General features: G+C 39.0%; 1 non-coding gene and 1 pseudogene across 1 annotated transcript; one reads left to right on the forward strand and one right to left on the reverse strand.

Annotated features, from left to right (window-relative positions):
- Positions 1-3,911: 3,911 nt before the first annotated feature.
- Positions 3,912-27,800, forward strand: LOC122429219 (annotated as a pseudogene).
- Positions 20,484-20,590, reverse strand: LOC122430188. The gene has a single exon (XR_006266268.1). It is a non-coding gene; the product is annotated as a U6 spliceosomal RNA (small nuclear RNA).
- Positions 27,801-27,997: the final 197 nt, after the last annotated feature.

A 27,997-nucleotide genomic window follows, 5' to 3' on the forward strand; every position in this document is an offset into this window, starting at 1 on the left:
TATATATGTATTAGAAAGATTTTCCCTTTCTATTAACTTAAGTAACATAGCTTTCATCTGACATGTTTACCTTTTATTTTATGAAGAGAACACAGGCAACTTCCTCTCCCTTAGACAGCATCAATTATAGAACACAATTTTATCAGTTATAGTCATCATGCTATACATTAGATCCTCAGACCTTATAATTTTTTATGTTAAAAGGTATAACCTTCTACAAACCCCTTCCTATTTCTTCCACTCTCCAAGCCCTGGCAATCACTTTCCTATGCTGTTTCTGAATTCCACATTTTTTTTTTTTAGATACCTTACAATTGAGATCATACAGTATCTGTCTTTCTCTAACTTCTTTCACTTATCATAGGCCCTTCAATTTCGTCCATGCTGCCACAAATGGAAGAATTTGTTTCTTTTTAAATGGCTAAGTAAAATTCATATGTATATATCAGATCTCATTGTTTTAATCTCTTCACCTGTTGACAGATACTTAAATTGTCCCTATAATAGTTTGTTTCTAGGCTACTGTGAATATTTATACAATAAATATGTGAGTACAGATTTCTCTTTGAGATAATTATTTCATTGCCAGTGGGATTCACTGGATATTCAGAAATGGAAGAAACGTTGGAAATTATCTAGACAATCCTCCCCTATTAAGGATTTATAAGTGAATCCAAGAATGATTAAGTCACTTATCTAGACTTATAAAACTCGATGCAAAAGTAGCAATAGCAACCAGGTTTCCTAGGTTTAGGGGGATGTTTACCGAATTTCCCAGCAAATGGAAATATCTCCTATGCTCTGCAAAACTTGATTCTTATCTCTTTCACAGAAGTAATCATATTCTGCCTTGTATTCATCGTCCAGTTAGCATAAGTTTTACCAAGTAAGTAAAATTCCTTGAAGGTTCAATCCTGGCATGTCTGATCATCTTACTCTATATTCTCATATATGGCTAAAGCTCTTTATCAATGCCATTTCTTCTTCCTGGAAGACCCTCGCTCTTTTACCTCATGACTTCCCTGACATCTTTCAGATCTCAGTAAAAACCACTCCATAAAGCAGCCTTTCGTGATTCTGAGACAGCTCAGGTCTCCTTGTTATGAGGACATATGGCATTCTGTGCTTTTCCCTCTTGACACGTGTCCCAATTATGGTGCAACATTTAACTTTGAAGTTTACCTCATTTCTGTTTTTCTATTAAAATTTAAGTCCTAATTTACAAACTCCACATGTGTGCTCTTGACTACTGTCCATTCTTTGCATCCAGCAGGCCTTCGTTAGGTGTTTGTTCAATGAAACACTTTTATTCGTGCAGAGTTAAATTCCAATGAATTTTTGATGCTGCTCTCACAGCATACAGTGAACTAAAACCATTGAGGTCTTTTCTTCCCACCCAAACCATTGTACCCTAAATATTTGGACATAACTACAGAACTGGAAGTATGGGGGCTTCCCTTGTAGCTCAGCTGGTAAAATATCTACCTGCTATGTGGGAGATCTGGGTTTGGTCCCTGGTTTGGGAAGATTCCAAGATTCCCTGGAGAAGGGAAAGGCTACGCACTCCAGTATTCTGGCCTGGAGAATCCCATGAACTGTATAGTCCATGGGTCACAAGTCGGACACGACTGAGCGACTTTCTTTCAAAGAACTGTGGATGCATTTGCGTTTAGTTGTTGCCCTACTAGATGGAAAGCCCTGGATGTTTGGTCTTTCATTCCACATACACTAGCCCTCACAGCTTCCTGTTCTATGATAATGTGATAATTGAGTCACTGACTAAAAGGCTGAATAGGACAGAACTAGAGACAGTGCTCTGAACCTGCCCTTGTGTCTAATTTTTACGATGGTATTCTTAACGTCACTAGAGGAATTCAGTTTCTTAGCTGTACTCTCTGATCATGACAGTAAAAATACTTTAAGGAGAGCCTACAAATCAAATATTCTTACATTGTACACAAATACCTAATCTCTCTTTTAAGGTACAAAAGAAATTCACCTCCTTGATGAATTGTTACCTACTTTTCCTAGATGAAAGTACCATCTTCCTCCTTATGGCTTCCTAATTTTACTCTCACCATTTTTATCTCCGTGACCATATTCTGACTTATATTATAGTTAATTATCTGAACAACAACAATGCCCACTACTTTAATTTAGTTTCCCTGAAGATACATGGGTATGCCAACTGCCCTGAAGTTACTTTTTACTGAGTAGCAAATATGGCAGAAACTGTCCAGCCATTTGTTCTTTCTGAGGTAAATATTGTAATTAAAAAACAAATAACCAGCTTCTGGTATTTTGGATAAACTGACAACTGGACAAAATCTTATCTGCTATTACAGATAAAAGTTCCTTTTGTGTTAATGTCTTTCTTTTAGAGAGAACTTGCATTCTAGATAGCGTTCAGGTAAATAGACACGGGACTTATATGTTAGCTGGAAAAAGAAAACCACTGTTGCAGGAAACAAGGGTAGACAAATCACTCATCTTCTGTATATTTCAAGACCCATTTCATTAGGGGCTGGCAGCTCAGACAGTGAAGAGTCGGCCTGTAGTACAGGAGACCTGGGCTCCATCCATGGTCAGGAAGATCCCCGGAAGAGGGCATGTCAAACCACTCCAATATTCTTGCTTAGAGAATCCCTATGGACAGAGGAGCCTGGCGGGCTGCAATCCATGGGGTCGTCAGTCCATGGGGTCATAAAGTTTTGGACATGACGGAGCAACTACACACAGCAAACTTCTCAAGTTGACATACTGACATTTAGAAAACTTTCTCTCACTAGTGTGCTTAACTACAACTCCTGCTTTTCAATGGAAGATCAAAGATAAAAGTAATATTACATAACAGTCAAGTAATTATTTCCATCAATGATTTGTTCTTAAAGCTAAGCTAGAGATATACATTGTGACATAGAGCATATAATGAGAAGTATAAGAGATCCAAACAGGGAAGCTGGTCCACCAACGGATAAATTTTCGTTTCGGAAAGAAGAGCAAAACTGTTGGAATCATGTTTTATACAGAGATTTGCATAATCTTTGGAAAGGTAAAGGATTTTCTACTCTAATTGTCCTTTTCCAGTTGAGAAAACCAAGCCCTAGAGAAGTGAAGATAGGTTTTCCAAGTCAAAGAGTAGTTATGCTAGGATTCTGATAAGAGCCCGGTGACAGGCCTTAGGGTCCAGTTGCTTCATCTTTAGGCTGACAGGCTGGAGATTGGGCTACCAGTAATGGTGCCATGTTCAGGCTGAATTGCTTTTATTTTGAGAAACTTCTCTCTTTGCTCTTAAGGCCCTCAACTGATCACATAAAATCCATAACTATAGTTTAAATGTTAATTACCTCTAAGAAAATATGTTCCCAGGTGAGCATGTCAAAGAACTACAAGTTGAAAGAATTGTACATTCTATGGAATATGTTACCATGTGCCACTTTATTTGGAATTGAACAGCTATGCTGCCTATTCCACATTCATGACCTTGGAAGGGAAAACAACATTGACATTTTTTTTTTCCCATTTAATCATGTCCAGGGTTTTAGTGCATGCAGGCTGCTGTTACAAAATGCCAGAGGCTGGGTGGTTTATCAACCACGTTATTTATCACTGTTCTGAAGGCTGGAAGTCCAAGATCAGGGTGCCAGCATGGTTGAGTGAGTGAGGGACTCTTCCAGGATATATCCCTGAATAGAAGGGATGAGCAAGTATTTCAGGCCTCTTTCGCAAGAGCCCTAATCCCATTCATGTGGGCTCTGCCCTCATGACCTAATCATTTTCCAATGGTCCCACCTCCTGAAATCATCACTTTGGGGATTAGGTTTTCAACACATGAATTTTGGAAGAACACAAGCATTTAGACTATGGCACCCTTAGAGGAGACTGCCTTGTCTAAGGTAACCCAATGCCTCATGCGTACTGAATGTTCTGTGGTGCTGATAGGAAGCCAAGGCCTAAGGAAGTTGAATAAGGACCAGCAGCCTCAGGTTGATGGCCTGAGATGGCAAACTTCTTGATGAATTTGACAATAGTATATGAGTGTCTCCAGCATCTTCCTTGGCTATCAGTCATTGAGCAATCCCCCTCTCCTATACATGTTCCTATTTGAAATATGAGTTAATTACTGAGTTCTTAGACAAAGTACCATTTGACCCACATAATAATATCATGACTATGCATATGAAGAAAAGGGCCTTTGACAGATGCAAATTTCAGAGTGGAAAGTCCTCAAGCTTTTATTCACTTCAGATAGCAATTATAAGTTTGGGGATCTCCCAAGACCATTCTTGGTTTCCATAATCAGCTAGGACTCCAAAAGTTCACTGAAAGCTGTTATACATGTGGTTATGGTTTATTTCATATCTTTGACTTATATTTAATTCATTATTTTATTTTTAGTGAAGTATAATTGATTTACAATGCTATAATTGTCAGAGGTTTTTTTTTTTGAATAGTGAATAACCTGTATATATATACGTATATCCACTCTTGTTTAGATTATTTTCTCATGGAGCAACAACATGCTCCAAAAAGGAAAAGGAGTATTTCAAGGTTGTATATTTTCACCCTGCTTATTTAACTTTTATACAGAGTACATCATGAGAAACGCTGGGCTGGATGAAGCACAAGCTGGAGTCAAGTTTGCCGGGAGAAATCTCAAAACCTCTTATATGCAGACAACACCACCCTTATGGCAGAAAGTGAAGAAGAACTAAAGAGCAAGAGAAAGAAGAGAGTGAAAAACTTGGCTTAAAGCTCAATACTCAGAAATCTAAGGTCATGGCATCCCGTCCCATCACTTCATGGCAAGTAGATGGGGAAAATGGACAGTGGCTGACTTTATTGGTTTGGGCTCCAAAATCACTGCAGATGGTGATTACAGCCATGAAATTAAAAGACGCTTACTCCTTGGAAGGAAAGTTATGACCAACCTAGATAGCATAGTAAGAAGCAGAGGCATTACTTTGTCAACAAAGATCCATCTAGTCAAGGTTATGTTTTTTCCAGTAGTCATGTGTGGTGTGACAGTTGGACTATAAAGAAAGCTGAGAGCCAAAGAATTGATGCTTTTGAACTGTGGTGTTGAGCAGACTCTTGACTCCCTTGGACTGCAAGGAGATGCAACCAGTCCATCCTAAAGGAGATTGGTCCTGGGTGTTCATTGGAAGGACTGATGTTGAAGCTGAAACTCCAATATTTAGGCCACCTTACGCGAAGAGCTGACTCATTTGAAAAGACCCTGATGCTGGGAGGGATCGAGGGCAGGAGGAGGAGAGGACGACAGAGGATGAGACGGTTGGATGGCATCACCGACTTGATGGACATGGGTTTGGGTGGACTCTGGGAATTGGTGATGGACAGGGAGGCCTGGTGTGCTGCAGTTCATGGGGTCACAAGGAGTTGGACACAACTGAGCGATTGAACTGAACTGAACTGAAAGATTCAGGGCTAGTGAGTGGTGCAGTGGGAGTATGTACAAGGGCTACAGGACTCCAAGGTTCATACTTAAAACCACTATGTTGGTAAGATACCAACAGTTCTTTTTTTAGCCATTTTATTTTTTTGGCTGTGTTGCTGAGGTGCTATTTTTTTAGCAGTTTTATTTTTTTGGTTGTAAGGCTGAGGGGCTATTCATCCACTGATAACTACTTAATCATAAATCCTTTTGCCTAAGTGATATTTAAGGATCAAAAAAGTCTCCATTTTGCCTTTTTAGTAGATACTGCAAAGTTTTTTTTTTTCCTATTAGACAACAACATATATAAATCAAATTTCATGAATAGTGTCTAGCAAGCAGAGTATTGTTTTAGACAGAATTGGCAAATAAAACTGTAAGATATTTAAAGTATATAACATGAGAATTTGATAGATGTATATATTATTTTTTAAATTTACTTTAAATTTCTTTAAAATGTACAATGATGTGAATCAGCCATAAGTGTATATATACCCCCTCCCTCTTGAGTCCCCCACTCGCACCCCGTCCCGCTTCTCCAGGTGGTCACACAGCACGGGGTGAGCTTCCTGGGTCATACAGCCACTGCCTACTAGCTGTCTGTTAATATTTTACAGATGGTAATGTACTGTGTTTCAGTGCGACTCTCTCAGTTTAACTTGCCCTCTCCTCCCTGTTGTGTCCACAAACATGTTCTCCATCTGTGTCTCTGTTACTGCCCTGAAAATAGGTTAACCAGTGCCATTTTTCTGGATTCCATATATAAAATATACAATATTTGTTTTTCTCTTTGTGACTTACTTCACTCTACATAACAGGCTGTAGGTTCATCCACCTCAGCTCAAGTGACCCAAATTCGCTTCTTTTTAAGGTTAGTTAAAATTCCCTTGTTATAGATGTACCACAACTTCTTTATCCATTCCTCTCTCAGTGCATGTCTACATTGCTTCCATGTCCTGGCTATTGTAAACACTGTTGCAATGAATTTTGGGGTACATGTGTCTTTTTGAATTATGGTTTTCTCAGGGTATATGCCTAATAGTAGAATTTTTAGGTAATATGGTAGTTTTGTTAGGACTTCCCTGATGGCTCAGCAGCTAAGGAATCTGCCTGCAATGCAGGAGACACAGGAGATGGTTCAATCCCTGGGTTGGGAAGCTTATCTGGAGGAGGAAATGGCAACCCACCCCAGGATACTTGCCATTTCCACCTATCCCTCTGCCATAGTGCTGACCCTCATTTACATATGTATTAGAAAGATTTTCCCTTTCTATTAACTTAAGTAACATAGCTTTCATCTGACATGTTTACCTTTTATATTTTGAAGAGAACACAGGTAAGTTCCACTCTCTTAGCACCAATTATACAACACAATTTTGTCAGTTATAGTCATCATGCTACACATTAGATCCCCAGACCTTATAATTTTTATATGTTAAAATGTATAACCTTTTACAAACCCGTTCCTATTTCTTCCACTCTCCAAGGCCTGGCAATCACTTTCCTAGGCCATTTGTGAGTTCCACTTTTTTTTTTTTTTTAGATTTCTTACAGATAGATCATACAGTATCTGTCTTTCTCTAACATATTTCACTTAGCATAAGGCCCTCCTATTTCATCCATGCTGCCACAAATGGAAGAACTTGTTTCTTTTTTAGTACTTAAACAAAATTCATATATATATATATATAAATAAACATCACATTGTTTTAATCTCTTCACCTGCTGACAGATACTTAGATTGTTCCTATAATATGTTGTTTCTAGGCTACTGTGATGGAGAAGGAAATTGCAGCCCACTCCAGTACTCTTGCCTGGAAAATCCCATGGACGGAGGAGCCTGGTAGGCTGCAGTCCATGGGCTTGCTAAGAGTCGGACACAACTTCACTTTCACTTTGAATTTTCACTTTCATGCATCAGAGAAGGAAATGGCAATCCACTCTAGTGTTCTTGCCTGGAGAATCCCAGGGATGGGGGAGCTTGGTGGGTTGCCGTCTATGGGGTTGCACAGAGTCGGACACGACTGAAGCGACTTAGCAGCAGCAGCAGCAGCAGGCTACTGTCAATATTGATGCAGTGAATATGGGAGTACACATTTCTCTTTCAGATAATTATTTCATTTCTTTTCAATATATATTCAGAAAAGAATATATATCCAGAAGTGCGAAATTTCGTGAGATACTTCCCGAAGGTATTCATGGGAGTTGCAACAATATACATTCTTACCAATAATCCATTAAGACCTCCATTTTCAACACATCCTCAATCACACTTATTTCTTACTTTTTGGTAAAAGCCATTTAAACAGGAGTGAGGTGGTATGTGTTGTACTTTTGATTTGTACTTCCCTGATATAATGTTGAGCATCTTGTCATATACTTCTTGGGCATTATGTATGTCTTATTTGGGGGGAAAATTGTCTATTCTGTAAAATAGCATGCATTTTGTATACTGTATTTGAATATATAAAACTGAGTTACCTATCCATACACCAAAAGAAATTACAGAAATGTGAATAATTCCATTTATAATTGCATCAAAAAATTAAAATACTTAGAAATAAATTTAAGCAAGGGGTTGAAAGATCTATGTATGAAAATATTCTAGACACTCATGAAAGAAATGTTTAAAAGACACAAAAGGAAACATGTTTCATATTTATTGACTGGCACGAAAACAGACACATAGATCAACAGAGCAGAATGACAAAGCCAGAAAGAAATGGACAGCCATATGTAGTCAGTTAGCTTATGAAAAAGGAGCCAAGAATATTCAGTGGGGAAAGGACAAGCTTTTCAAAAATGGCACTGGGCAAACTGGATAGTCCTATGAAAAAATGAAACTGTGCCCCTGTCTTTTAGCATACACAGAAATCAACTAAAAAGGGATTAAAAAGTTGAACCTAAGACTTTAAGCAATTAAACCACTAGAAGAAAATATTGAGGTAATCTTCCTGCCATTGGCCTTTGCAATGAGTTTTTGGGTTTCACACTAAAAGCAAAGGCAACAACTGCAAAGCAAACAAGTGGGACCACATCAAACTCCAAAGAAAGGAACATTAACAAAATCAAATGGCAATTTACAGATTGACAGAAGATATTTCCAAATCATATATTTCATAAGGGCTTAATATCCAAAAATACATGAGACATACAACTCAAGGGCAAAAACCACCAAATAATCCAAATTTTTAATGGAGTATAAGAGAAGTAAGAGTTTCAATAAATCTGAAGATTAGACTGTAGATGAGAGACACAACAAGGTTTTCCTGCTAGAATAACAAAAGCCTGTGCCTTCCTGACATTACTTTCTTCATCTCCACTCACTTGTTTGACAATTACAGTTCACAATTTACATTCTTCAGTCAAAAGAAATCACCCCACAGTGAGCTATAATATGTACTAGAAACAGCCTCACAGGGGGAAAAAGCAAAAAAACAAAACACAATAAATCAAAAAGCTAATATTTTCATACTTACTAATGAGGCTTATCAAAAGGAAGGTAATTTCCAGAGTTTAAACCTCCATTGTTTTTTACATTTCATTTCAAAATTGAGCCACTCATTAAGGAAAATGAGTTAAGAGACCTCACTAATATATCGATAAAAATCAGTTTTAAATGGGAGCATTAATGGATTAAAATTTGGGGGTAATTTATTACTAGTGTTGTAAATGAAGTCCTTTTGACACTCAACTGTTATCAGGTTAATGCGAAGCTGCTGCAGGAGTGCTGAGAGGAGCTACTCCACATTCAAGGTCACCAGGGGCGGCCGTGAGATGATACCCCTTGTCCAAGGTAAGAAGCAGCAGCTGCGCTTCGCTGGAGCAGCCGTGAAGAGATACCCCATGTAAGAGGTAAGAGAAACCCAAGTAAGACAGTAGGTGTTGTGAGAGGGCACCAGAGGGCAGACACGCTAAAACCTTAATCACAGAAAACTAGCCAATCTGATCACAGGACCACAGTCATGTCTAACTCAATGAAACTAAGCCATGCCGTGTGGGGCCACCCAAGATGATTGGGTCATGGTGGAGAGGTTTGACAGAATGTGGTCCACTGGAGAAGGGAATGGCAAACCACTTCAGTATTCTTGCCTTGAGAACCCCATGGACAGTATGAGAAGGCAAAATGATAGGATACTGAAAGAGGAACTCCCCAGGTTGGTAGGTGCCAAATATGCTACTGGAGATCAGTGGAGAAATAACTCCAGAAAGAATGAAGGGATGGAGCCAAAGCAAACAGAATACCCAGTTATGGATGTGACTGGTAATAGAAGCAAGGTTCAATGCTGTATAGAACAATATTGCATAGGAACCTGGAATTTTAGGTCCATGAATCAAGGAAAATTGGAAGTGGTCAACCAGGAGATGGCAAGAGTGAATGTCAACATTCTAGGAATCAGTGAACTAAAATGGACTGGAATGGGTGAATTTAACTCAGATGACCATTATATCTACTACTGTGGGCAAGATTCCCTTAGAAGAAATGGAGTAGCCATCATGGTCAACAAAAGAGTCCAAAATGCAGTACTTGGATGCAATCTCAAAAACGCGAGAATGATCTCTGTTCGTTTCCAAGGCAAACCATTCAATATCACGGTAATCCAAGCCTATGCCCCAACTAGTAACGCTGAAGAAGCTGAAGTTGAAAGGTTCTATGAAGACCTACAAGACCTTTTAGAACTAACATCCCAAAAAGATGTCCTTTTCATTATAGGGGACTGGAATGCAAAAGTAGGAAGTCAAGAAATACCTGGAGTAACAGGCAAATTTGGCCTTGGAGTACGGAATGAAGCAGGGCAAAGGCTAATAGAGTTTTGCCCAGAAAATGCACTCATCATAGCAAACACACTATTCCAACAACACAAGAGAGGACTCTACACATGGACATCACCAGATGGTCAACACCGAAATCAGATTGATTATATTCTTTGCAGCCAAAGATGGAGAAGCTCTATACAGTCAGGAAAAACAAGACTGGGAGCTGACTGTGGCTCAGATCATGAATCCCTTACTGCCAAATTCAGACTTAAATTGAAGAAAGTAGGGGAAACCACTAGACCATTCAGGTATGACCTAAATCAAATCCCTTATGACTATACAGTGGAAGTGAGAAATAGATTCAAGGGACTAGATCTGATAGACAGAGAGCCTGATGAACTATGGACAGAGGTTCGTGACATTGTACAGGACAGGGATCAAGATCATCCCCATGGAAAAGAAATGCAAAAAGGCAAAATGGCTGTCTGAGGAGGCCTTATAAATAGCTGTGAGAAGAAGAGAAGTGAAAAGCAAAGGAGAAAAGAAAAGATATTCTCATTTGAATGCAGAGTTCCAAAAAATAGCCAGGAGAGATAAGAAAACCTTCTCAGTGAACAATGCAAAGAAATAGAGGGAAACAAAGAATGGGAAAGACTAGAGACCTCTTTAAGAAAACTAGAGATACCAAGGGAACATTTCAGGCAAAGATGGGTTCAATAAAGGCCAGATGGTATGGACCTAACAGAAGCAGAAGATATTAAGAAGAGTTGGCAAGAATACACAGAAGAACTGTACAAAAAAGATTTTCACAACCCAGATAATCACAATGGTGTGATCACACACCTAGAGCCAGACATCCTGGAATGTGAAGTCAAGTGGGCCTTAGAAAGCATCACTATGAACAAAGCTAGTGGATGTGATGGAATTCCAGTTGAGCTATTTCACATCCTGAAAGATGATGCTGTGAAAGTGCTGCACTCAATATGCCAGCAAATTTGGAAAACTCAGCAGTGGCCACAGGACTGGAAAATGTCAGTTTTCATTCCAATCCCTAAGAAAGGCAATCCCAAAGAATGCTCAAATTATCGCAACAATTGCACTCATCTCACACGCTAGTAAAGTAATGCTCGAAATTCTCCAAGGCAGGCTTTAGCAATACATGAACTGAGAACTTCCAGATGTTCAAGCTGGTTTTAGAATAGGCAGAGGAACCAGAGATCAAATTGTCAATATCCGCTGGATCATCAAAAAAGCAAGACAGTTCCAGAAAAACATCTTTTTCTGCTTTATTGACTACTCCAAAGCCTTCAACTGTGTGGATCACAATAAACTGTGGAAAATTCTGAAAGAGATGGGCATACCAGACCACCTGACCTGCTTCCTGTGATACCTGTATGCAGGTCAGGAAGCAACAGTTAGACCGGACATGGACCAACAGACTGGTTCCAAATAGGAAAAGGAGTATATCAAAGCTGTATTTTGTCACCCTGCTTATTTAAGTTATATGCAGAGTACATCATGAGAAACGCTGGGCTGGAAGAAGCACAAGCTGGAAACAAGATTGTTGGGAGAAATATCAATAACCTCAGATATGCAGATGACACCACCCTTATGACAGAAAGTGAAGATGAACTAAAAAGCCTCTTGATGAAAGTGAAGGAGGAGAGTGAAAAAGTTGGCTTAAAGCTCAACATTCAGAAAACTAAGATCATGGTATCTGGTCCCTTCACCTCATGGAAAATAGAGTGGGAAACTGTGGAAATAGTGTCAGACTTTATTTTTTTGGGCTCCAAAATCACTGCGGATGGTGACTGCAGCCAAGAAATTAAAAGATGCTTACTCCTTGGAAGGAAAGGTAGGACCAACCTAGATAGCATATTAAAAAGCAGAGACATTACTTTGCCAACAAAGGTCCGTATGGTCAAGGCTATGGTTTTTCCAGTGGTCATGTATGGATGTGAGAGTTGGACTGTGAAGAAAGCTAAGTGTTGAAAAATTGATGCTTTTGAACTGTGGTGTTGGAGAAGACTCCTGAGAGTCCCTTGGACTACAAGGAGATCCAACCAGTGCATCCTAAAGGAGATCAGTCCTGGGTGTTCATTGGAAGGACTGATGCTGAAGCTCAATCTCCAGTACTTTGGCCACTTCATGTGAAGAGTTGACTCATTGGAAAATACCCTGATGCTGGAGGGATTGGGGACAGGAAGAGAAGGGGATGACAGAGGATGAAATGGCTGAATGGCATGACCAACTCGATTGGCATGAGTTTGAGTAAACTCCTGGAGTTGGTGATGGACAGGGAGGCCTGGCGTGCTGCAATTCATGCGGTCGCAAAGAGTTGGACATGACTGAGCAACTGAACTAAGCTGAACTGACTGATAAATATTAATATCAACATAAGTACACATACTACTAAAGTTATAGTGAATAGAGAATGACATAGATTATAGTAGACAAAAATGAGAGTATGGGAAGTCAGCAATGGTAGTAAAGTAAAGGGCAGTATTACCTTGTGAGGAAGGAAGATTCTCAAAGTTTCTTGAAATAACCAGAAGGAGCCAGATGTGAAGAATTAGCTTAATATGTAAACCAGAAACTCTACCAGAAGAAATTTAAGTTCCTAAAAATATTATGATGCTAAAACCCACAATTGAGACAGAGAATAGGGTAGGGTAGGGTATATAGACATTCAAAACTTTTCATTGCTTAGTGCAGCAGTCACTCAAGTATCACCCTCACTGAAGTCTTTCTCTATTGCTCAACCTACAGGTACCAGCATGGAGAATGAGATAGCTCTACTCCACAGGCAATTGAACCCTACTTTTATGGCCTCGTGGCTTTCCTTAAGAAGCATTTGATGCAGCAGATTTCCTCCATCCCATCCCATCCGGCTGACTCCCAACGGTCAACAGGAGTCCTCACCCTGGGATCATTCTGCAGTCCCCATTGCTCCAGCTCCCAGCTTCCGTGGACACCAGTGGACTTACAACCCTGTCCGAGATATGGAAAGGCTGCAGCATGGCTTGTCTATGTGGTTCTCACTCCTTTCAGATGGTCACAGGTTAGTTAGTTTACTCGCCAATAGCTTCAAATGACTCCCTCCATTCCAGTGGACGGCCATGGACCCGGGGATCTCTCCCCTGCGCATCAGCTCCCTCAGCCCCAGGTGCAGGCTGGTTCCACTTGCTCTCGTCCTTCTTTCCCCTTCCTCTTTGTCACTTTTTTCCTTTGTCCTAACGAGTTCTGTATAGATCTGGACATTTCTTCTCAGTAGTCAGGGATTTCTGCCAGTTTTCACTTGGTCTTCTATGAGAACTGCTGCGTCTTTAGACGTTGTTGATGCATCGTGGAGAGAGGTGAACCCCACTTCCACATACCCCTCTGTCATCTTGTCCACCCCCATTTGTGCATGTATTAGAAATGAGTTTCCCTTTCTATTAAGTAACATTGCCATCACCACACATGTTTAACTTCTGCTTTTTGAGGAGAACACAGGTAAGTTCCACTCTCTTCAGTTGAGTCAGTCATTCAGTCGTGTTCGACTCTTTGTGACCCCATGGACCGTAGCACGCCAGGCTTTCCTGTGTATCCCCGACACCCAGAGCTTACTCAAACTCATGTCCGTTGAGTCGGTATGCCACTCGATGATGTCCACTCTCTCAGAGATTTTTTTTTTTTTTTTGAGATTCCTTATAATTGACATCATACTGTATTTTCTTTCTCTGACTTAGTTTACGTAGTGTAATGCCCTCCAGTTTCATCCATGTTGCAATAATTTGAAGGATTTCTTTCTTTATCTAATGACTATATAATATTTACCTATATATGTCACATTACATTGTTTTAATCCATTCACGTGTTGAAAGATACTCAGGTTGTTCCTATACCAAGGCTACTGTGAATAATGCTGCAATGAACATCGGAATACAGATCTCTCTTTGAGACAATTATTTCATTTCCTTTGACTATATATCCAGAAGTGGGATGATGGATCACATAACAGTTCTCTTTGAAATTTTTCCCTGGGAGTTGCACTGGTATACATCCCTACCAACAGTGCATAAGCACTCCTTTTTCTCCACAACCTCCACAAGATCTGTCATTGCTTACATTATTGGTACTAGCCATTCAAACATGGAAGAGGTGATATCTCTTGTGCTTTTGATCTGCATTCCGTTTGATTATTAGCAATGCTGAGCATCTTGTCATATACCTCTTAACCATCTATACATCTTATTTGTGGGAAAATGTTTATTCTTTAAAGTTGTAGCATACAAATGTTTAGTATATTCCAATATACAAAACTCTGTTGCCTACCTATATATCAACAATGAACTATCAGAAACTTGAATAAAGAAAACAAGCCCAATTACTATTGCATCACAAAAAGATAAAACACTTAGAAATAAACTTAAGAAATGTGTTGAAAGATTTTATACAAAACCTTTAAGATATTGATCTAGAGAAGGACATGGCAACCCACTCCAGTATTCTTGCCTAGAAAATCCCATGGACAGAGGAGCTTGGTGCAGGCTATTGTCTGTGGGTTCGCAAAGAGTTGGGTGCGACTGAGTGACTTCCCTTCCCTAAGACATTGATAAGAGAAATTTAAAAAGAGCTAAAGATTAATTAGGTCCCATTTGTGTATTTTTGCTTTTATTTCCAATATTCTGGGAGGTGGGTCATAGAGGATCCTGCTGTGATTTATGTCAGAGAGTGTTTTGCCTATGTTCTCCTCTAGGAGTTTTATAGTTTCTGGTCTTACATTTAGATCTTTAATCCATTTTGAGGTTTTTTTTGTGTGTGTATTGTATTAGAAGGTGTTCTAGTTTCATTCTTTTACAAGTGATTGACCAGTTTTCTGATCACCACTTGTTAAAGAGGTTGTCTTTTTTCCATTGTATATCCTTGCCTCCTTTTTCAAAGATAAGGTGTCCATAGGTTTGTGGATTTATCTCTGGGTATTCAATTCTGTTCCATTAATCTATATTTCTGTCTTTGTGCCAGTACCATACTCTCTTGATGACTGTGGTTTTGTAACAGAGCCTGAAGTCAGACAGGTTGACTGCTCCAGTTCCATTCTTCTTTCTCAAGATTGCTTTGTCTATTCGAGGTTTTTTGTATTTCCATACAAATTGTGAAATTATTTGTTCTAGTTCTGTGAAAAATACCTTTGGTAGCTAGATAGGGATTGCATTGAATCTATAGATTGCTTTGGGTAGTATAGCCATTTTCACAATATTGATTCTTCCAATCCATGAACACGGTATGTTTCTCCATCTATTTGTGTCCTCTTTGATTTATTTCATCAGTGTTTTATAGTTTTCTGTATATAGGTCTTTCATTTCTTTAGGTAGATATACTCCTAAGTATTTTATTCTTTTTGTTGCAGTGGTGAATGGTATTGTTTCCTTAATTTCGCTTTCTGTTTTCTCATTGTTAGCTTATAGGAATGCAAGGGATTTCTGTGTGTTAATTTTATATCCTGCAACATTACTGTGTTCATTGATTAGCTGTAGTAATTTTCTGGTAGAGTCTTTAGGGTTTTCTATGTAGAGGATCATGTCGTCTGCAAACAGTGAGAGTTTTACTTCTTCTTTTCCTATCCAGATCCCTTTTATTTGTTTTTCTACTCTGATTGCTGTGGCCAACACTTTCAAAACTATGTTGAATAGTTGTGGTGAGAGTGGACACCCTTGCAAAAATACACAAATGGGACCTAATTAAACTTAAAAGCTTTTGCACAACAAAGGAAACTATAAGCCTGGTGAAAAGACAGCCCTCAGAATGGGAGAAAATAATAACAAATGAAGCAACAGACAAAGGATTAATCTCAAAAATATACAAGCAGCTCCTGCAGCTCAATTCCAGAAAAATAAATGACCCAATTAAAAAATGGGTCAAAGAACTAAACAGACATTTCTCCAAAGAAGACTTACAGATGGCTAACAAACACATGAAAAGGTGCTCAACATCACTCATTATCAGGGAAATGCAAATCAAAACCACAATGAGGTACCATTACACGCCAGTCAGGATGGCTGCTATCCAAAAGTCTACAAGCAATAAATGCTGGAGAGGGTGGGGAGAAAAGGGAACCCTCTTACACTGTTGGTGGGAAAATGTAAATTAGTACAGCCACTATGGAGAACAGTGTGGAGATTCCTTAAAACACTGGAAATAGAACTGCCATATGACCCAGCAATCCCACTCCTGGGCATACACACCAAGGAAACCAGATCTGAAAGAGACACATGCCCTGCAATGTTCATCACAGCACTGTTTATAATTGCCAGGACATGGAAGCAACCTATATGCCCATCAGCAGATGAATGGATAAGGAAGCTGTGGTACATATACACCATGGAATATTACTCAGCCATTAAAAAGAATTCATTTGAATCAGTTCTAATGAGATGGATGAAACTGGAGCCCATTATACAGAGTGAAGTAAGCCAGAAAGATAAAGACCAATACAGTATACTAACTCATATATGTGGAATTTAAAAAGATGGTAACGATAACCCAATATGCAAAACAGAAAAAGAGACACATATGTACAGAACAGAATTTTGGACTCTGTGGGAATAGGTGAGGGTGGGATGTTCTGAGAGAATAACATTGAATCAAGTATACTATCAAGGGTGAACCAGATCACCAGCCCAGGTTGGATGCATGAGACAAGTGCTCAGGGCTGGTGCACTGGGAAGACCCATAGGCATGGGATGGGGACGGAGGCGGGAGGGGGGATCGGGATGGGGAACACATGTAAATCCATGGCTGATTCATGTCAATATATGGCAAAAAACCACTACAATACTGTAAAGTAATTAGCCTCCAACTAATAAAAATAAATGAAAAAAAAAATAAAAAGAGCTAAAGATATGTAAAGTTAGATTGCCTCTTCAATGTGTTTCTTGAGGTAGGGTTTGTATTACTATAACCTTCCCTCTTAAACTGCTCTTGTTACATCCTATAGGTTTTAGATCATCATGTTTTCATTGTAATCTGTTTCTAGGAATGTTTAGATTTCCCTTATTTCTTTGGTAACCTGTTTACTATTTAGAAATGTGTTGCTGAATCTTCATGTGTTTGTGGTCTAAAGTTTTTTTTTCCCCCCTATAATCTATATCTAGTCTTGTAGTGTTGCGGTCAAAGAAAATGCTTGATATAATTTCAATTTGCTTAAATTTACTGAGGTTTGATTTGTGACCCAAAATGAGGAAAATGTTTCATGTGCACTTGAGAAGAAAGTGTATTCTGCATTTGATGGAATGTGCTGAGGATGTCAATTAGGTCTGTTTGCTCTAGAATTTCCTTTTAGGCTTATGTTTCCTTATTAATTTTCTGTTTTGTTGATCTGCCCATCGGTACAGGTGTGGTGTTGACATGCCCTACTATTATTGTGTTAATGTCAATTTCCCCTTTTGTGTCAGTTAGTGTTTCCCTTATATATTGAGGTGCTCTTATGTTGGCTACACAGATATTTAAAATTGTTTTGTCTTTTCCTTGGACTGACCCTTGATCAGTTGGTAGTGTCCTTCTTTCGCTCTTATAATAGTTCTTATTTTAAGGTCTATTTCTTCCTATACAAGAATTGTCAATCCAGCTTTCTTTCGATTTCCATTTGCATAGAATATCTTTTTCCATACTCTCACTTTCAGTCTGTATATGTCTCTAGGAATGAAGTCGGTCTCTTGTAGGCAGCATATATATGAGTCTTGTTTTTGTATCCATTCATCCAGTCTGTGTCTTTTGGTAAGAATGGGAGAAGATAATAGCAAGTAAAACAGCTGATAAAGGATTGCTTTCCAAAATACAAGCAGCTCAAATAAGTCAGTCATCAAAAGCAAAGGCAAGAGCTGCAAAAATAAACTAGTGAGACCACATCAAACTCAGAACCTTCTGCATAGTAAAAGAAGCCATCAGTAAAATTAAATGGCAACCTATAGAATGAAAAAAATATTTGAAAATCAGATATTTGGTAAGGACTTCATATCAAGTTTATAAAAGAGACTCATGCAACTCAGTAGGAAAAAAATCAAACAACTCAAAATATTAAATGAGCAAAGGAAGAGTAAGTGTTTTGAAAAATCTGAAGATTAGACCGTAGATGGGAGACACTGTAAGTTTTTCCTTCCAGAAGAAAAATTTACATCTTACTGGCAGTGCTTTCCTTATTTCCAATCACCTGTTTGGTGATTAAAGTTCACAGTATACATCCTTCACTCAATAGCAATCACCTTACACTGAGCTATGTGTGCTAAGAATAGCCCTACTAACTATAAAAATCTAATGATAGCATTCTTAATCTTGAGGCACCTTAATCCAAGGTGATTTTCAGAATTTTCCACTCCATTGTTTTCTACATTCTATTTAAAAATTGAAACACCTAGTAAGGAGTGAGTAGGGGACCTCAATAATACATGGGTAGAAAGTCATTTAAAACTGGGAGCATTACTGGATTACAATTTGGGGGACTGTATTTTTACTAACACTATTGTAATTTTATTCCCTTTAATTCTCTGGTATACTAGGTTGATATTTATTTAAAATAGTAATACAGCCACTATGGAAAACAGGGTGGAGATTCCTTAAAAAACTGGAAATAGAACTGCCGCATGACTGAGCAATCCCACTGCTGGGCATATACGCCAAGGAAACATGAATTGAAACAGACACATGTACCCCATGTTCATTGCAGCACAGTTTAAAATAGCCAGGACGTGAAGGCAACCTAGATGCCCATCAGCAGATGAATGATGAGAAAGCCGTGAAAAATATACACAATGGCATATTACTCAGCCTTTGAAAAGAATACATTTAAATCAGTTTTAAAGAGGTGGATGAAACTGGAGCCTATTATACAGAGTGAAGTAAGCCAGGAAGAACAACACCAATGCAGTATACTAATGTATATATATGGACTTTAGAAAGATGTTAACGATAACCCTGTATGTGAGACAACAAAAGGCACAAAGATGTATAGAAGAGTCTTTCGGATTCTATGGTAGAGGCGAGGGTGGGCTTACTTGAGTGAATGGCATTGAACCATGTATATTATCACATGTGACACGAATCACCAGTCCAGGTTCGATGCATGATCCAGGGTGGTGCACTGGGATGATCTAGAAGGATGGGATTGGGAGGGAGGTGGGAGTGGAGTTCAGGATGGGGAGCACATGTACACCCATGGTGGATTCCTGTCATTGTATGGCAAAACCAATACAATATTGTAAAGTAATTAGCCTCCAATTAAAATTAACAAAATAAAATAGTAATACCAACATAGAGACACATAGCACTCAAGTCAGAGTAGATTGAGAAAGACAAAGCTTATGAGGCAGGAGGTGAAATCACAGAAAATTAGCAATGCTATCAAAACAAGGGGCAGTATTGCCTAGAAAGAAAGCAGAGTTCTCTAATTTTTTGGAGACAACACGAACAAGCCAGTTGGGAGCCAACCAGCTTAAGCTGTATACCAGAAACTTCACCAGAAGGAAAATGAAGTTCATAGAAGTATGCTGATGCGGAACACCAAAATCCAGACAGTAAGCAAATAGGATAGGGTATATATAGATACTGAAAACTACTCAGAGATTTAGACATGGAAGCAAATACACTAATAAGCATCAGAAAAATCAAAGCACAAAAGGGTCTGAAAAGTAAATCGTAAAGAGACTTGGTAGTCTGATCAAAAGAATAAGAGAATCAAATTAGACAACCAAAATAGAAAGACTTGTGCACATGATAGAACCAGAGAATGCTCAGGAGAGAAAGTTTTGGACCTAGTGGACCAGCGCACAGAAGCCTCCAGCATCAGGAACAAAAACCCTGAACAGGACTCATGACTCTGGGCTTCTGGGAACGGCCTCAGTTTCAGAGTTTGGGCGCTATGCCGCCTAAAAGTGAACGCAGACAAGGATTATAGCTTGCTGTGACACTGAGTCACAGACAATAGTGTTTGTTAGCTTACTTTTCTCATTCAACTATAGAGTTAATGAATCACTAACCAAGGATAATTGACACCATCAGTTTGCAGTCAGATCCTCTTTAGTCATAGAATGGACATCTGAACCTGTTATATGATCCCCAGTAACAGTTTTAATCACTAAATTTATTGATGTTTAATTGAAAGCTAATTGCTTTACAATACTGTACTGCTTTCGGCCAAACATCAACATGAGTCAGCCATAGGTTTACCTATGTCGCCTCAGTCTTAAACCTTCTTCCCACTTTGATTCCCATCCGACCCTCGAAGTTGTTACAGAAAAATAAGGAAGGCTTCATACCTTGCATGTCATCCTTGGGCAGGGGCCATGCTAACCTTCTCAGTATTATTCTAATTTTTTAATATATGTGCTACCAAATAAACACACAAATAACACTTTAACAGAAAAAAAATCATATAGTTAGTCATCTACCAAGAAATGATCAATTACATTAAGAATTAGGGTATTCTGCTATATTTACTGCCTCATAAAATTTTATAAGGTCCAAAGTTCCATGTAGGAATTAAGCATATGTTTATGCATAACACATGTATACAGGCACAGAAATATATGCACACAAATACATCTATGCTATACAAGGTATTATTCTCCTTGCCTGTCACAATAAGCTCTTTAGTTCAGAGAGACAGTCCCAAATTTCTCCAACTTATATGTCTTCTTTTTGAGAACTACTTGTTTTATTTTCATCACCTAATTTTAAATAACCATTTTATTCTTAGATACCATGCCCCTTTTAAAGTAACTAAGAGCAGAGAAAACCTAGTAAATGCTGATATCTTATCCTTCATTAAATATCACTATTCTGGTAAATTGGAAAAAGAATCATGTTCAGATCTCATTCAGGAGGATAAACTCCCTATTTTATCAGTTTTCTTGTCCAGACACAATTTTGTTTACTTCAGTCTTAAATTCTGCTTACTTACAAAGGACGGACAGGAAAAGTAATATTAATATCACGCTTGCAAGAGTCTATGATTTTATGCTTCTGTTGGCCAAAGGTAGGGCCAGGAATAATTTCTGAAATATTACAACACATCATGGAAGCCTGAAGGTCTAGTTCTCCTATCAAAGGGGAGATGTTTGTTGATGGTTCGAAAACTCAGCCCCATGGTTGTCAGGATGTGCTCCCGACCAGACAAATGGATTTTCTCCCTGAAACGTCACAGTCAGGAAAGGCCAGGCTGTGTCCGCAGAGCCATTGACAGTGTCCTGGGTGCTGAGAGTTAAGATTCTTGGATGACCATTTGGAGATTTACCTGCCATTGTCTCGAAGAAGTAAACGTAATAGGAAGATTAAGGATGCATAAAAGTAGAGGAGTTGTCAAGTTTCCTAGAAGAACATCTAGCACGGAAAACCAGGCCCCCACACTGATAACTGTCAAAGACTTTAACGGTGAGTGTTTTATAGTCAGAGCAGAACAAGTGGATAAAACCAGTGTTCTAGGGTCACTGCTGTTTTGCAGTCAAAGACAAAATATTTTTCGCATTAAGCAGAGTCATCACAGCTCCTGAGGTGGTCCTGGTTACACACATGCAGACCGAGAGCCCACAGGCATGTGTGATGTGACATCAGGAAGTGAACAGATGACTGCATTGGTGCCCAGTCACCTCCATCTGCTAATAACGGGACCTGGGGAAAATTACTTGCCCTCTCCAAGTCATTTCATCTTCATTAACATAACTTGATGATCATAGTGAAGATGAAGGCTATCTCACAGGGTTACTGTGAAATGCAAATTTTAAGATGTGTTAAAGTGTTTGGGAAAGTATCAAAGACATGCATGGGGTTATGAAGGTGAGTTAGCAGATCCAAGGTACAGTATCCTTTTTCTCTTAGTATTCTCTCTGTACTCAATAGTAGCGATCAGTCAGTCAGAGTTTACTCTTACCCAAGCGTGATGGTAAACCACACAGATTAATTGTACATTTCTTGCCATTTCAGTGTCTAAAATTCAAGCATTAGAAATGTAGAGTGAAAAAATTGCAAACTCCTAGAGGACCTGGCTGCTCAGAGTCTGCAGAGTCCCAACATTAAATTATCTTGAAAGAATGGCCTAAATACTCTGGCTCAGATTAAGTTCCAAATGTTTGCAGAGCACAGAAGTACTTCTGGGAGCAATACAAAAATGCAGGGAGTATCCTACTTCTCCAAATATCTGTCTGTGTAAATATCATCATCCATCTAAATTCACACAGAAGGCGCTCCTTCTTCCCCACCCCAGCTACTACAGCACCAACTCCTGCTCAGAGCAACAGGGAAAGAGAAGGCTTCCCTCCACAGGATGGATTTGATAACCTCAGATGACTAGATCTTCTCAAAATGGTTCATGTTTTTATTTTAGCAGGGTCCTGCCTGCTCCTGCTGCTGGTCCTGTCAAATCTGCTCCTGTGCCAAGGCAACGTATGCCCGTCCTGCGGTCCTGACGTGTTTGGCGTCCCCCTGAAATTCCTTAGAAAAGCGTTTAGCCATGCCTCCAGGCTGTCCCACGACATGCATAACCTTTCCACAAGAATGTACAATGAGTTTGTAAGTACTGTGGTGGTGGTGGTTTAGCTGCTAAGTTGTTTCCGACTCCTGCGACCCCATGGACTGTAGCCCGCCAGGCTCCCAGCAGGTACCTTCATGTAAGTGACTGGGCCATACTGTCCTTTAAACAAGAGGGCTGCATCAGCCAAACTTCAAATAACACACTCTCTAGGTTAAAGACGCCGTCAGCTCATAAGATGTGGAAATCGAAGAAAGGACCAGTTTTGTGAAATCTGAAAGATTCCTAAGAAGTGCAATAACTTTTTCAATTTCCTTTCATTCATTTTCTTTTTTAAATTTCCAAAATAAGTGATTTTGTATTTGTCAGCTAGGAATGCCATAAAAGAATACAATAGACTCAGTGGAATAAACACCAGAAATTTATTTCCTCACAGCTCTGGGGGCTAGAAGTCCCAGATCAGGGCACCAGCAAGGTGAGGTTCTGCTAAGCTCTTTCTCTCCAGGATGGCTTCTCCGTGTGTCCTCACACAGGGTGGGGAGTGGGGAAGAGAGACAGAGGAAAGGACACACAGACACAGAGACAGAAGAGAAAATTCTCTGGTGTTTCGCTTCATGGAGACACTAAATCTATTGGATGAGTGTTGCTCCCTAAGAGCTCATTTAACCTAAACGGGCTATGATCGTGGCTCAGATGGTAAAGAATCTGCCCACAATGGGAGAGACCTGGGTTCTATCCCAGGGTCTGGAAGATTCCCTGGAGAAGGGAACGGCAAGCCACTCCAGTATTCTTGCCTGAGAAATCCCATGGACAGAGGAGTCTGGAAGGCTATAAACCATGGCGTGCCAAAAAGTCAGAACCCTTTTCAAAACAGTGTACTTTGGCAGTTCGGGCTCTAACACATGAATTTAAAAAGAACACACATCCAGTCCATAATACTACCTGACTAATGCACTTTTAGGTGGGACTGGGGAAAAGGAAGCATGTTGATTTTCTGGTCCTTCAGTGTCTCTGTGGGCTTTCTTCTCCAGGCTCAAAGTAAATAGCCAATAAATGAGAACTGTTGTGCAGTGAACTGCGTGGATGGAACATGTTAAACAAAGCTGGATCCCGGTCACAAACATGAATAATAATAGTTTTTATAATGATAAAAACTATTGTTTTAAGATTCGCAGTGAATAGGTTTAGAGGTATAGTAGAAGGGGGGTTTACAATTGGAAACAATTATTCTCTTTCTGATGAAGGTATTTGAAAGTTGTATGTTAATTTTTTTAGGTCAATGAAGGAGCACACAGTAGAGCAGACAGCTAATAAAAGGGCTGCTAAAGGTTTCTATTAAATTCACATAGTTTTTTTACTCACTAGTTTTTGTTTCATCCTCCATTTTTGACTGTCCATTTTGTTCCACCTCTTCCAAGTCATCTCTTCAAATGTTCATAATTTCCGCTAAAGACTATTTTTCTCTATCAAAATGTTAGGTAGATTTTTCTACTCATTATTCTCAGTTCATTCCTTAGTATTTCCTATAACTTTATGCCATGTTTTTCTGACGTACCATTTTGTCACCATAAACAACACTGTATTCTGCACCTGGGATGAACACTAAGCTTTTTGGTGAGTGGGTTCAGAGATAAGTCAGAGTCATTACTGTACAACTCCTTATAAGGGAATATATTGGCTCTAACCCACAGTAAACAAGAGATTAAATGGTTAAATATAGGTGCATGCATGCATTCTAAGTCACTTCAGTTGTGTCTGATTCTTTGCAACCCTACTGACTGTAGACCAACAGGCTGCTCTGTCCACAGGATTCGCCAGGCAAGAGTCCAGGAGTGTGCTGCTGTACCCCCTTGCAACGGATGCTCCTCACCAAGGGATCAAACCTGAGTATCCTTTATCTCCTGCATTGGCAGGAATGTTCTTTACCACTACCGTCATGTGGGAAGCACCAACTGTTGGTAAAAAGTACTATATTTGGTTCAAATAGTAAAAAATTAAAAAAAAAAAGATAATGATAAAATAGAGAAGGGAAACGTTAGAACTTAGAAAAGTTAGATGTGAAATCATTTTTATAGACAGAATATATAGAAAAACTATGAAAAGAATAACTTTCAAATTTTGTGATGCCCCCTTGTTAAAATATTAGATGTCTATCAAAGATGTTAATGTTCTGGATATGGGTTCATCTACTGAATGCCCAACAATCCTAACTAGTTGCCTTATCATTTTCAGGATGAAAAGTATTCCCAGAGTAAACCGGAGTATATCAATGCCACCAACATCTGCCATACCAATTCCCTCCAAGCTCCTGAAAAAGCGAAAAAGCCCAACAGATGAACGTGAGTCTTTCACCTGGGTTTTTCACTGGATCAAATGAGACAGTATGTAGCTTGCCAAGCTTCAGATTATTAGACCTAATGGTAACTGTACATGCAGAAAACTGTGGAAGAACCATAAGCAGTTGAAGAGAAATTATATTATGCAGTTGATGAAGAATGAATGAAATTAAGGGATGATCTGTGGTAGCAAAATAAACAACAGATCTATAAATTGTCCATGCAGACAAGTTTAGTTCAACCAACGCATTAGACACAGGATTGCAGCCTTTATACTGTACGAAAACAGGAAATGAATGGGAACGTCCATGTGTAAAATATAAGATTGTAAAATTCATGAATATGTAAGAAACACACCCCAGTTTTGAGTACCCCTGTTACTAGTGACTCGTACGTGGGAGTCCTATACTGCACCACTGGAGCCAGCGCGTCTACCTCTCAAGGCTCTCCTGATTCTGCTTCTGCTCTCTGACACCTCCTTCATTCGTCATTCTCAATGACTCCTCTGCCACCTTTTATTTTTAATTTGTAAGTCTCCCCCACAATGGCCTATATAATATTGCTTTGCTTCCCATGGCCACAAATATTTTCTCTGCTCTGAGCACAACACAGTTTACATATCCAGCCACAATCATTTATGGCAGCTCCAAATTTTCAACATTATAATCTCCCATTTCTGATTTCCTGCATTATCCTTTGCCCTAGTATTATTTAAAATATTTTCACATCCATCCCCCCTTAAATACTACCTTCTCTCTCTACAACTTCCTTAATGATACCAGCATTCTTTTCCTCTGTTAAGCTCATTAATAATGAGGATGATCAAGTAAAGAAAAAGTTCAAAAAGGAGGAGGAGGAGGGATTTTTCAATAAGCTTGAATTTAAAGTTTATTGAGAGTTACTACATGGCCATATGTTTTACTAAGCACTTTATGTGCATTGCTATATTTCATCCTATTCAATTCTCAGTTCTTTACCATGAAAACAGTTCATGGCTGTAAAGAATTCAAGCATATTAACTAGAGATATTCAGCCCCCAGGATTTTCATGCTCAATTCTGCTAGTAGTAGTGAACCTGGGGGAAAACCCTCCATTGTGAATCCCATGGATGCTGTTACTAAAGACAACGCTGTGCCATTTTCTGCTTGGACACAAGTCAACAAGACAGACTCTTCTGATACCAGCATGGGGGCTGGTGTTGGGATCAACTGAGGAAAGAAAGCCTGTTTAGGAATGTCATGTCTTCTTCATTGTCTCTTTGTTGCAATATAATAAAACAAATTACCAATCGAAAATCAATATGAATGACTTATCTGATTCATTAGTATGAAAGAATCACTGGATGACAATGATATGGGCACAGGCAGAATGCCTCTTTCCTGGGTCAGGTACTGCAGGCACATACTGACTTGTCATAAAATACTTAAATTTCTCTCTCGAAAATATACAAACATCAAAGAACTCACTGAGTGGGTGATAGAATTTCAGAGGAAGAAAGAACATTCTTCATGTTATAAATTAGAACTCATCAGAAGAATTAGTTCCTAAAATAATCCAGAATTTTATTAATTCAGCAAAGTGTGAACTAATAGCTTACATTTTATAATTTTGCAACTTTTACTACCTTCAAAAATCTCTGCATACACATAGGAATAAGCAAAAGTCTTTTAGGTCAGCTGCTCTGACCAAAGATCACATGTTACCAAAACCACTGAATTATGATTATTTTAATAAGACTGTTTCTTACGTTTGCTTAGAATGAAGACCTTACTAGGTGGATACTCATATTTCAGTACCTCTGGAATAGTCCTCTGTATTATCTAATTGTGGAACAGCAGATTAAGAATTACATCTCAGATGCTATCCTATCAAATGCCAAAGAGTATATTAAAAAGTCATACAAAGTTCAAACAATCTTAGAGAAGCGATTCACCCAGGTGAGCATCCTGCCAAGAGCTTTCTTGGTTTGTTCATGAATGAAAGAGGTGACCTCTGTAATGCATAAGGAGTTTTGAAGTATTTCATTTTGTAAGAAAAAGATTCATGATTTCTATATGCTAGAATACTACTACATAAAGCAGGAGCCTAGTCATTCAGAGTGATAGATTCCACTGTAAGCAAATCAGAATTTCACTGCAATTTTTGACATGTGCATCCTTCCTTGCATTGCACACGATTCCACCAAAAGCTTGCGTCTTCCTGGGCACAGGTGGTTGAAATATTTTCAAGAGTAAGAGAACTAGAGAACAGAATTTCCGAGCTCAGCATTTTCCTCAAAGTATCCCAGGACATCTGCTATTGAAGTCCTCTTGTTTTTTTCTGTGTTCTTCTCAAATCAAAGGATAAGAGTGGCAAGGAAGAAGATAGAAAGAACTAAACTTGAGCTATGCTTCTACTTTTTAAATTCCTAATAGTTTCTCATAAGATGGCTCCAAAATCCGTATCTAGGGAGTTTTATATTCATATGTTTTCCCCAAATCTTAATTTGATGATTATAAGGGACAAAGATAAGCAAATACTAATAAAGTGCATAAGAAGTCATTATTTCTTGGGTATTCAGATGGTTCTTCCAGTCAGGCAGAAGTTGTCTGAGGATTGCATTTACTGGTCAGGATTCCCAGCAATGGTGTCCAGCAAGAAAGATGTGCATCATTCTACATTTTATAAAGTGTTCAAGTGCCTGAGCAGGGATTCCCGTACAGTTGACATGTACACCAACATCCTGGCATGCCGAATCAGCGACGAGTGCTAAATTATCCACATCCATCCCATCCAGCTCTGAGATGGTCTTAATTATCTATCCCATAGCAAGCTTCTTTGAAATTTACAGCTTTTTCATGCATGCTCTGTGAAATGGGTCAAATTTCTAAACATCTAACTCTAAACATCTAATTCTATTGTGTTACTTGCTTAACTTTCTTTCCTTCAATATCTAGATATTTCCAGCAG

Source organism: Cervus canadensis, chromosome 28 (assembly GCF_019320065.1).
Source record: "Cervus canadensis isolate Bull #8, Minnesota chromosome 28, ASM1932006v1, whole genome shotgun sequence".
NCBI classification, from domain to species: domain Eukaryota; kingdom Metazoa; phylum Chordata; class Mammalia; order Artiodactyla; family Cervidae; genus Cervus; species Cervus canadensis.